The following is a 9855-nucleotide window of genomic DNA, read 5'->3' as shown; positions in this document are numbered from 1 at the left end:
CCCCCCCCCCCCGCCCACCACACAGCCTGCCACCTCAACCACATAGATGAAGAAAACACATGCACAAGAGTCTGTCAATTATTTTAAAAAATTGTTTTCACTTAAATGTAGTGGCTCTTTTTTCAACTGTCCAGGAACTTACATGGTTTTCAACTTACTTTATTCTTGCAGATATTATAACTCTTCCATCTTTTATGTGAAATGTATTCTAAAATCTCATTTTGTCTTTCAACATTCATTTTCATTTTAGAATGAAAGTCATTTTTAAATGATATTTAAATTTACTTTACCATAACATGCAACATCTACTAGGCAAAAAGCAATATAAGCTGAGATCCTGAAAATCAAGTGTTTTTCAAATATCTATTTCTTTCATTAATATTTCTAGTTGTTGAAAATAATGTTCCTAATATTTAGGAAAACAGGACTGGGGTTGTGGCTCAGTGGCAGAGTGCTTGCCTAGTATGTGTGAGGCACTGGGTTCAATTCTCAGCACCACATAAAAATAAATAAAGGTCCATTGACAACTAAAAATATATTTAAAAAACATAAAATAAATATAAAAGACATCAAAATTCTCTTATCTAATATCCCAATCTTGAATCCAACATATTTTGTAAAGTAATGACCAATTTCTTAAGTGCCTGAATTCAGTCTCTAAGATTTTGTTTCCTTCTGTTCATCCAGAGACCTCTGAAACTTACAGATATGATTCAAGAAATTGTGAAACTAAAACTGCTTGAGTTCAAGAGACAGAGAGATCTATTTTCCATCATGGTGTATACAGTTGATAATAATATTTTGTACATTCATAAATTTATATGATAATATGAATAGATATGAATAGATAAATCTATTTATAAATAGATATTAAGTTTTCTCATGACTTTGAAAAATCTATGAGCATATATTCTCACACATATATGCATGTGCTAAGTGTGTCTATAATGTATACTAAATTTACTTGTTTATATAAATATTATTAAAATATATTTAGTTGTTTTTAACAAACAAAATGGGAATTATACTGAATGTAATTTTCAATTTTAATTGCTAGGATTCATCTACATGGTTTCTGTCACTATAGTTTGTTCTGCTTTACAATATAGCATTGCATGAATATGCTGTGATTAACATACTTACCCTTCTGTTCGCAGTATTTAAATGTTTTCAACTTGGTGCTACTCCGAATAGTCATATATTTGTATGTCTCTCCTGATGTATGTGTGTAAAATGTTCTCTTGTCTAAGAGGAGAATTGATAGGTTAAGCTTTTTTTTTTTTTTTTAGTGAAACTGATATAAATTGAATATCTGCTGACTGTGTGTGGATAGCAGGATTGCTGTGTATAAGAAGAGTCTGACAAGTGCAGCTTTGATTCTGTATTAATACAGCGAAAATCCACTTCAGCTTTGTTACTGGGTACTGGCTACCTGTGTGCTCTAAAGCTATTTATTTTGCTTAGCTATGAAACAGTTAAATCCACATGTATAAATGTATATGTTTCTTGAACCTTATTCTCCCCCCCCCAACACTTTGGTATTCTTTCTTCCTCTTCCTAGTGCAACAGAGGGCTGAGACCTCTCAGGCATCTCCTTTACTGGTTGTGTCTGTAGCTTTCAGCTCCTCCTTATGAGTGCCCAGGTCCCTCCTGTCCTGGTAGAGAGGCAAGTGATCCTGTGTTTAAAACTTACTTTAGCCTCTGGAGACAGATTTATTTTTTAAAGGTTTGATAATGCAGCATCCACTCTTGAAAGAAACACAGACTCATTTTCATTTATCAGGAATATTAATTAAGACAATTTTGAGGTACATATAATCACAAAATTTTGCCATTTCCTTACCAATCAAGCACATTCTTATTACAGGACAATAAAATCTACAAATATAATTGGAGGTGTAGAATGCAGATCAGTACGGTAATCAACTTATTCAGGATAATCAGTAAAATTTCTAGAAGGTAGCTAATTAGAAATCTAGATAACCCTATTGTTTGATTTTTTAACACTAGCAAATTTATCAAAAACTTAGTCACAGAGTCAAATTAAAACCTGAGAAAGCTACCACATTTTAAAAAATTGTACCTAACCTCCCCGTCTCTTCCCCGCCCCCATGGATGCTCTTTCCTCCTGGCCATCTCCCCTTGTGAAATCTCCACCCTGGATCATGAAGTCCTTGATCACACGGTGGAATTTGCTGTTTTTTTCAATAGGTTTTCATCTTTAATTAGATAGTCTAGACCTAAACTAGAAAGTGGGATTTCCAGGATGGGGGTTCACATAGTTACAGCATGATGAATGCAGGAACCCTGGGGTTGGGCTGATCCAATGGCTCTGTCCACTATTTGCTATACCAACTGGTGGTAAGGTAACAAAAATGTACAGGTGGGCCTTGCTAGTGATGAGCAGCTGATAAGAAAATTATCTTTTTCTACTTTTATTTTTATTTGCTCTTTGTAGTTATGCATAGCATTAGGATTCATTTTTACACAATTATAAAAGCATGGAATACAATTCAGTCTAATTCTGTCTCTAGTGCTTGCCCTTACCCCCCCCTCCTCTCTCCCCCTCTTCCCTTCTATCTACTGGGTACCCTCTACGATTTGCTTATAGGTTTTTTTTTTTTTTTTTTTTTTTTTTTCTGTTGTTGTTGTGTCTTGTGGATATAGAAGATGGTGGGATTCCCTGCACATTCACACATGTACCTAGGAAAGTCAGGTCAGATTCATTCCACTCTTTTTCCTTATGCCATCCCTTCTTCCTCCTCACTCCCCTTCATCTAGTTCACCAATCTTTCTTTTATTCTGAGTTGTTTTTTTTTAATTTAACAAAAAGTGTTATAATCAAATGCTGAGTCACTGGATGATGTTTAAGATTCGTGCATGTTACACGTATGAACATCCTTAAGAAATAATTGCCTTTATATTTGCTTGGAAGAAGCTCCAACGTATACTTGTTATGAACAAAGAGAATTATGTTGTGGCAGAATGCATGGGTGTATTGATAAATATATGGAAAAAGTACAAATATTTGTTGGTTAATGCACATATACACACAAGCATACATTTTTAGAGATGGATATAAAATAAATGGATAAACAGGTTTGGAAGGAAACTGAGTAAAATGCTAACATAGATTATCTCTATTACAACAGAATTATGGGCACTCAGTTTTTATCTTGGTATTTGGTTTGCATATGACATTTTTAATAAAGGGCATTTCTTTTGGATCAGGGAAAAAATATAAAATGATGAGAATGGTATGTATGAAACAAATTCTGCAGACGATTTTGGAATCAAAATCATAACAGAAGTCCTAAAATATTCATCATGTATTCAAATGTGTGAAAAATAATATCAAAACACATAAAAGATCTCAGCACAAGTATGCTTCATTATGATAATGAAAAAGCTAAATTGACCTACTTGATTTCTGAAAGTATTATGTTTAATTATAATCCACTACTCTGGTGGAGCATTCTCCAGACATTAAAACATATAGATTTTATAATATGATTTTTATGTCTAAATTGAGAAAAACTCTCATAATATTGTAAAAAATATATGACTTTTATGTAAAATTATTCATGAGAAAATAATAAAAACAAAAATACTACTTAACTGCTGATGGAATTGGCTATAATATCATTATAATCATTTTGTTGTTTAAATGTTTTGGACATTTTCTAAATTTGTGTCAAGCTTCTATAACATTTACGTATAAATAAATAAACAGTTAAATTAGTGTTAAGGGTGTTTTAAGAGCAAAAGAATGTGCCAAGGTGTGATCCAGACCTTCACAGTCCCTCATCTGGTCCAGCTCAAATGCAACTGTGACAGATCCCTCAATAGTCCCAATGACTACGAGACAAACCTCAGTTCCCAGATTAACTTGTAAATCCTTCTCCAATTCGCCTTCTCAGATCACACTCTACTGGCGTTTTGTCTTTGGCTGCAGCTACCCTTGATGTTTTATAGTTATCAGCACATAGCAGGGCAGATTTGTTGGAGGTGGTGATATGTAATTTTTTCTCTTCTCCCACAACTTGGTTCAAGTCCTTTCTTCTCTGGAACGGACCACTGCTTCATCCCTAAAATCTTTTAAAATAGACTTCTTAAATGTCAGAATTCTTCCGAATCACTTTAGGGTCTTGTCAAAATGCAAATACTGGCTCAATGGGTTCCAGTTGGAGTCCAGGGCATGTCGACATGTTCTCAAGTGGCACTGGTGCTGCTGCTCTGGGTACTTGGAGTGGAGGTAAAGACCACTTCCGTATCCCAGCAGTGAAGCTTTTATTAGACACTCCACTATGCCTGTTATTTACCTTTGTCCTTGAGCTTATCAAACTAAATTGTATTTTCTGTCTCAGTCCTTCCTAGACTGAAGGGTTCTGCCAGTGCTCCAGCTACATATTCTGTGTATGGGGAGGCATATCTGTGTGTGTGCCAGTGCACTTAATTTGCGCCTCACTTATGCATTAGTTTCCTTACCCTTTCACCTACTGAAGGGCACACCTAACTTCATCAGTATGCAACGTTCTGTCACATATCATCTGGTTTCTTATTTGATCAGTCCCACCAAGAGCTTTGCACTGGCTGTTCCCCTACCTGGAGCCTTCTTTCAATAGTTATCTTTAACATCTTTGAAATGTTTACTCAAAGCTCAGGCCAGACACCACACTTAATATTGAGATCTGAACTCAATGTAAGAATTCAGATGTTCTCTTTCTAATACTTGTATATTCATACCTTAATGACCTCTGGCTCTCTACTAGAATGCAAATTCCAAGCACCATTGGTATTTATTCTATGCAGTATGGGTACTTTTTTATGCATGCATGTATTCCAAGTGCCTGGAATAGTGTGTGTTCATTTAAAAAGAATAAATGGATGCTGGACAGGTTAAAGCAACAGATGCCCTTCTACTGTGGTTAATAGTTTTTGCCAAGCCAATAAGCCACAATTTTAAAAATTCTATATAAATAGTATCCTAAAGCTTTATATATGCCAGATGAATCCAATTCAATATTTACTGTGAATACAGAATAACTGCTTTGTTCCTACTGCTACTCTGGTAAGGTCCCAGGCAATCTGCCTGAAATCTGGGTAGATGCCCAAAATTTCATTAGTCAAGGGAAATATTCAAATTTTATCTTAGAATCTGATCAAGCGGACAGTATAACAAAGTTCAACTATAGTCTAAGTTTTGGTAATGTGTAAATAAGAGTTTCAGCTAAAAAGGCATTATAATTCTTAGAAAACATTGATTTCTAGAATTAAAAAAGAAAAAAGAATATGATAAACAATTGAAAAACACTGGAAAAAGAAATTCCAGTTAGATGCTACAGATCACCGAATATAAATCTGATTTTTACTGATATTACAAATCTTTATCTAAATCTTCAGTTGTAAAACATTGGTGATCAGTCTTCCCATTAGCAACAGACAGGACCATTTCTTGTCATGGAAGCTGAGGTGACAATTGATCATGGGGAGTTCTGGCAAGTCTCTTTGACCAATCTGTTCAAGTCTGCTCCAGGGTATCCATGGTAGGTTATCCTTATAACGTGAGCAGCTTGGAATTCGATCATGGTAATAAGGAATAATGGCACAAATTTAGATAGGTTTCTGTTTACAAATCCCCTAACCGAAGCTCAGGTAATGCAGAACCTTTGTAAGAAATGAATAAGCTTGACAATTTTTTTACTTTAAACAATTAGTACATAGTAAATTTTGCTTGGATATTTATAATTGGAACTGAAAATTTCTGAATCACATTATTATAGGACTAGACCATAATGAGCTCTTAAACTGAAAAAAAACCCAGTAATTTCAATCAGGACTTTGCTAAAACTTTTTGGTAATTTCAGGCAGAAAGTAATTGAGAGATTTGCAAAGTACATAGCATATGTTACAGGACTCCACACATTCTTCCATGTCAGAATCAATTTCAGTTTCTAAAATATCTTTTTACTATCTATATGGAAATTGTTGGGTGATTTAAATTTAGTGAGTCTAAGGTATTATTCTTAAGGCAGTCAATATTAAAATGTGATCTTCTAATACAAAATGTCTTGGGTCTTGTAACCCATAAAGAGAAGGGTGTGATTTATCAGATTTATTTATGCAATTTTCTTACTAATCTTTTTTTTTTGTATGCATACACTCTTGCACTTCACAAGACATTAAAGCTTTCATAGAACCGGCTGCTAGATTTCTACAGCATGGTTTCCATTTAAAATAAGTATCCTCATTGTCAAATGGGAGATTGCCAAGTGTTTAAGAAATATTAAACAGGGTAGTATTGTATAAATCAATTGCTAAAATAATTTGCTGACATTTGAGGTCTGAACTATAACTTTTCCAATAAGCTGTAGTTACAATGCACTTTTTGTTGATATAGAGCCAATGACATTAAAAAGAGGGTATCACAGCTAAATATCTTAATCTTTAATTTACATTATTTAGAACAGAAGGTTCAGGGTCCACTTACAGGTGAATTGGTACGGTTGAGTAATTCTGGGCCTGATGTGTATGTAGTTCATTTGCAGAGCACTTGTCTAAAATTTATTTATGGGGCCCTGGATTTAATTTCTAGTACTAACAAAAATAAAATTAAAAACTAATTCTATATGGAATGACACAGGTTTCAATTTGAGATATTACAGAAACTTCATAGGTTCCCCAAATTTGGAGAGATTTTTTTTTCCTAATTGGACAATTGAAGTGATTGGAATGATGAAACCTATATTCTAAATATCTTGAACCAATTATTTCCCAAAAAGCTTTACTGTTATCTTAAATAACAAAAATCAAGAATAGTGTTCCAAGTAGCTGTGGTTTTGTGCCATTGTTCTTATACATGTGGTTATATGTCAACATTCTTGAGAGGAAAGCAGAAAGGTTATCATGGAAACAATCCTAAAATAAAAGAAAAATGTTGGATAACTCAAACTTCCTGATTTCAGTACTTACTAGAAAACTGTAGTAACCAGCATAGAGAGATATGGGATTGAAATTGTCTCTAAACCCCAGAAATAAACTCTTAGTTTTATGGGCAGTTGTTTTTGATCTTTGGTTTTTGAAACAGAATCTCACTGTGTTATTTAGGCTGCCTTGAGATGTGATCCTCTCTCTTCCACCTTCTGAGCATCCAAGGTTACGGGCAGTGACCCTGCCCAGCAGCCAATGGGTTCTTGACATGTGTCAAAACTTTTCAATGAAGAAATAATACTTTTCAACAAATGTTTCTGGAACGACTGGCTTGTATAAATAAGGAATAAACCTGAACCCCCATTTCACACCTTGGCTAAAGATAACTCAAAATAGATCAGGACCAAACCTTTAAGATCTAAAATTATAAAATTCTTAAAAGAAAACATGAGATTAAATCTTGATGACACTGAATTGGGGGCTATACACAATACTCAAAGCAAAAGCAAGAAAAGAACAAATTGGACTAAATAAAAAATATTAACAAGTTGTTCTTTAAAAGATATTATCAAGGAAGTAAAAAGAAATCCACAGAGTCAAAAAAAAAAAAAGTGAGAAAATAATACTATTCATATATCTGAGAAGTGACTTGTATCCAGAATAAATAAAAGCACAAGAACAAAAAGACAACTCAGTTAAAACATGGGCAAAGGATACCAATAGAAATTTTCCAAAGTAAATATACAAATGGACAATTCATATATATAAACATTCTAAAGATCATTAATCATTAGGGAAATTCAGATAAAAATCACAAGCACATATGATAGATATCTACAAGGATCACTATAGAGAAAAACAAAATAAAAACAAAACAAGACAAGGCCTATATATAGCTCAATGGTAGAGTACTTGGCCAGCATGCACAAGACCCTGATGAGTATGATCTCCAGACCTATATAAAGAGGGGGGGGGAGTTATAACATGTGTTGGTAAAAGTGTGGTGAAAATTAGAAACCTCAAAGATTGCTTGCATAAAAATGTACAACAATGCAAGAACTTTGAAAAATATTTTGGCAGCTACTTCAAAGTTAAACATGGGTCTAACTCTGTGTAATCCAGAAATTTCAGGAGAAATATAAATACATCTACCCAATATTTGTACATGAATGTTGATAGTAACATTGTTCAGAATAGCTGAAAGTTGGAAACAACTCAGATGCCCCTCAGATGATAAAATGAAGAAAAAAAATGTGAGGTATCACTCCAGTAAGATTTTATTTGGCCAAAGAATAAAACACTAATACATGTTATAATGTGAATAAAATTTTTGCTAAATGAAAGAATATAGTCATTTATGATTATATTTTTATGTTTCATATATCATTCATAAAATTTCCAAAACAGATAAATTTATAGAGAAAAAAGTTGATTAATATGCCAAGAGCTGTGGGCAAGGGGAGAATGGGGAATGCCCACTGATGTGTGTGGGTTTTTGACTTTTTGGGTGATGACAATTATTTGTAAATTAGATAGTAGTGATTGTTTCATAACTCTATGTGTGGTTATACTAAAAATAATTCAATTGAACTGAACACTTTGGCTGAAATTTATTGTATGTTAATTAGATCTTAATAGAGCTGTTAATAAAAATATGAGTATGACGTACATTTTGGTTGCTACCCTTTTATGTGGTAAGCCACATCAAGAATAATTCTAGAGTACCCACAAATAAAGTGGACATACATGATTCCAAAGTTCTTAAGAATGTTATCTTAAATAATCACATCATTTGAATCTCTACCATTTCATTGCTTTAACTCTGTGTGATGAACTTTTAAAATCTCCTTAAGAATTGATGCAAAACGTGGGTGCCGATGCCTTAATAAATCTAATAAATACTGGCATTGCTTTAAAACATGTTAACCTAGATAATCTTATGGGCTTAGTGATGTTTACATATAAAGCATTCCATTAAACATAATAAAATATTTACGCAGCTCAGAATTATTTTTCTTTTTTTTTAACTAAATTAAACCAGCACCATGACCAGAGGGAGCAAAGCACTTGACTTGCTGTGAGGATGGTGCTTCTTAGTTTGTGCCCTGAAGAGGAATACTGAGCATGTACTCAGGATGCTATAGCAACTGCAGAATGGAAGCCACAGCATCATGTGGCCCACTGCTGCCAGGAGACCACTGCAGCATTCCACTCATCTTGGTATGGCAATATTACATGGTACGGTGTGGCGTCTTGATAGGGGTCATTTATCCAATTTAACCAAAATTAACGACAACTATAGAAAATCTCTTTTCACAGAGGAGAATATTCTTTATCAAGAAGTATGACAAAATGTTATAGGTGCTTAATTTGTAACCAGTATGTCATAAGATTGTTTGGTATGGATCTTTATTAAAACTAACTTCAAGTTGCATTAATCTGAATAACATGCTAAATTATTTATATAAAGAATAACATGATGTCTAACATCAAAGGAAGACAAAACATTGTCAACTAATATCAACGCTACTTTTCATGACAACAGCATGAGTATTTGATCATCATAAAATGTACCTATTTCCCACTTTGCTCTGAACACCTGAACAGTAGAGAGCACTAATAAAGCACCCAGGGAACTGACAGCTCTTCCTTCCCTATGTCATCTTTGCTCAATTAACACATGACAGATGTCTGCTTTATCAGAGGAAGCATTTTAGGAACTCTGGGCTATGTGCCTCTTTGCCTTCAGATGTGGGGAGGAATCCAGCATCATGAAACTCAATGAAAGAAACTTAATTGCCATTTTTCTCCAGAGTTCCAATCTGTTATCACAAGCTATGGACTATCAGACTCATCCCCCAGCTCTGTTGAATCTAGGAGTATCAAATTCTGTTTTATTTGAACTCAAAGAAAAGCATATATATA

Source organism: Marmota marmota, unplaced genomic scaffold (genome assembly GCF_001458135.2).
Source record: "Marmota marmota marmota unplaced genomic scaffold, marMar, whole genome shotgun sequence".
Classification (NCBI taxonomy): Eukaryota; Metazoa; Chordata; class Mammalia; order Rodentia; family Sciuridae; genus Marmota; species Marmota marmota.
This window is presented reverse-complemented; position numbering follows the sequence as displayed.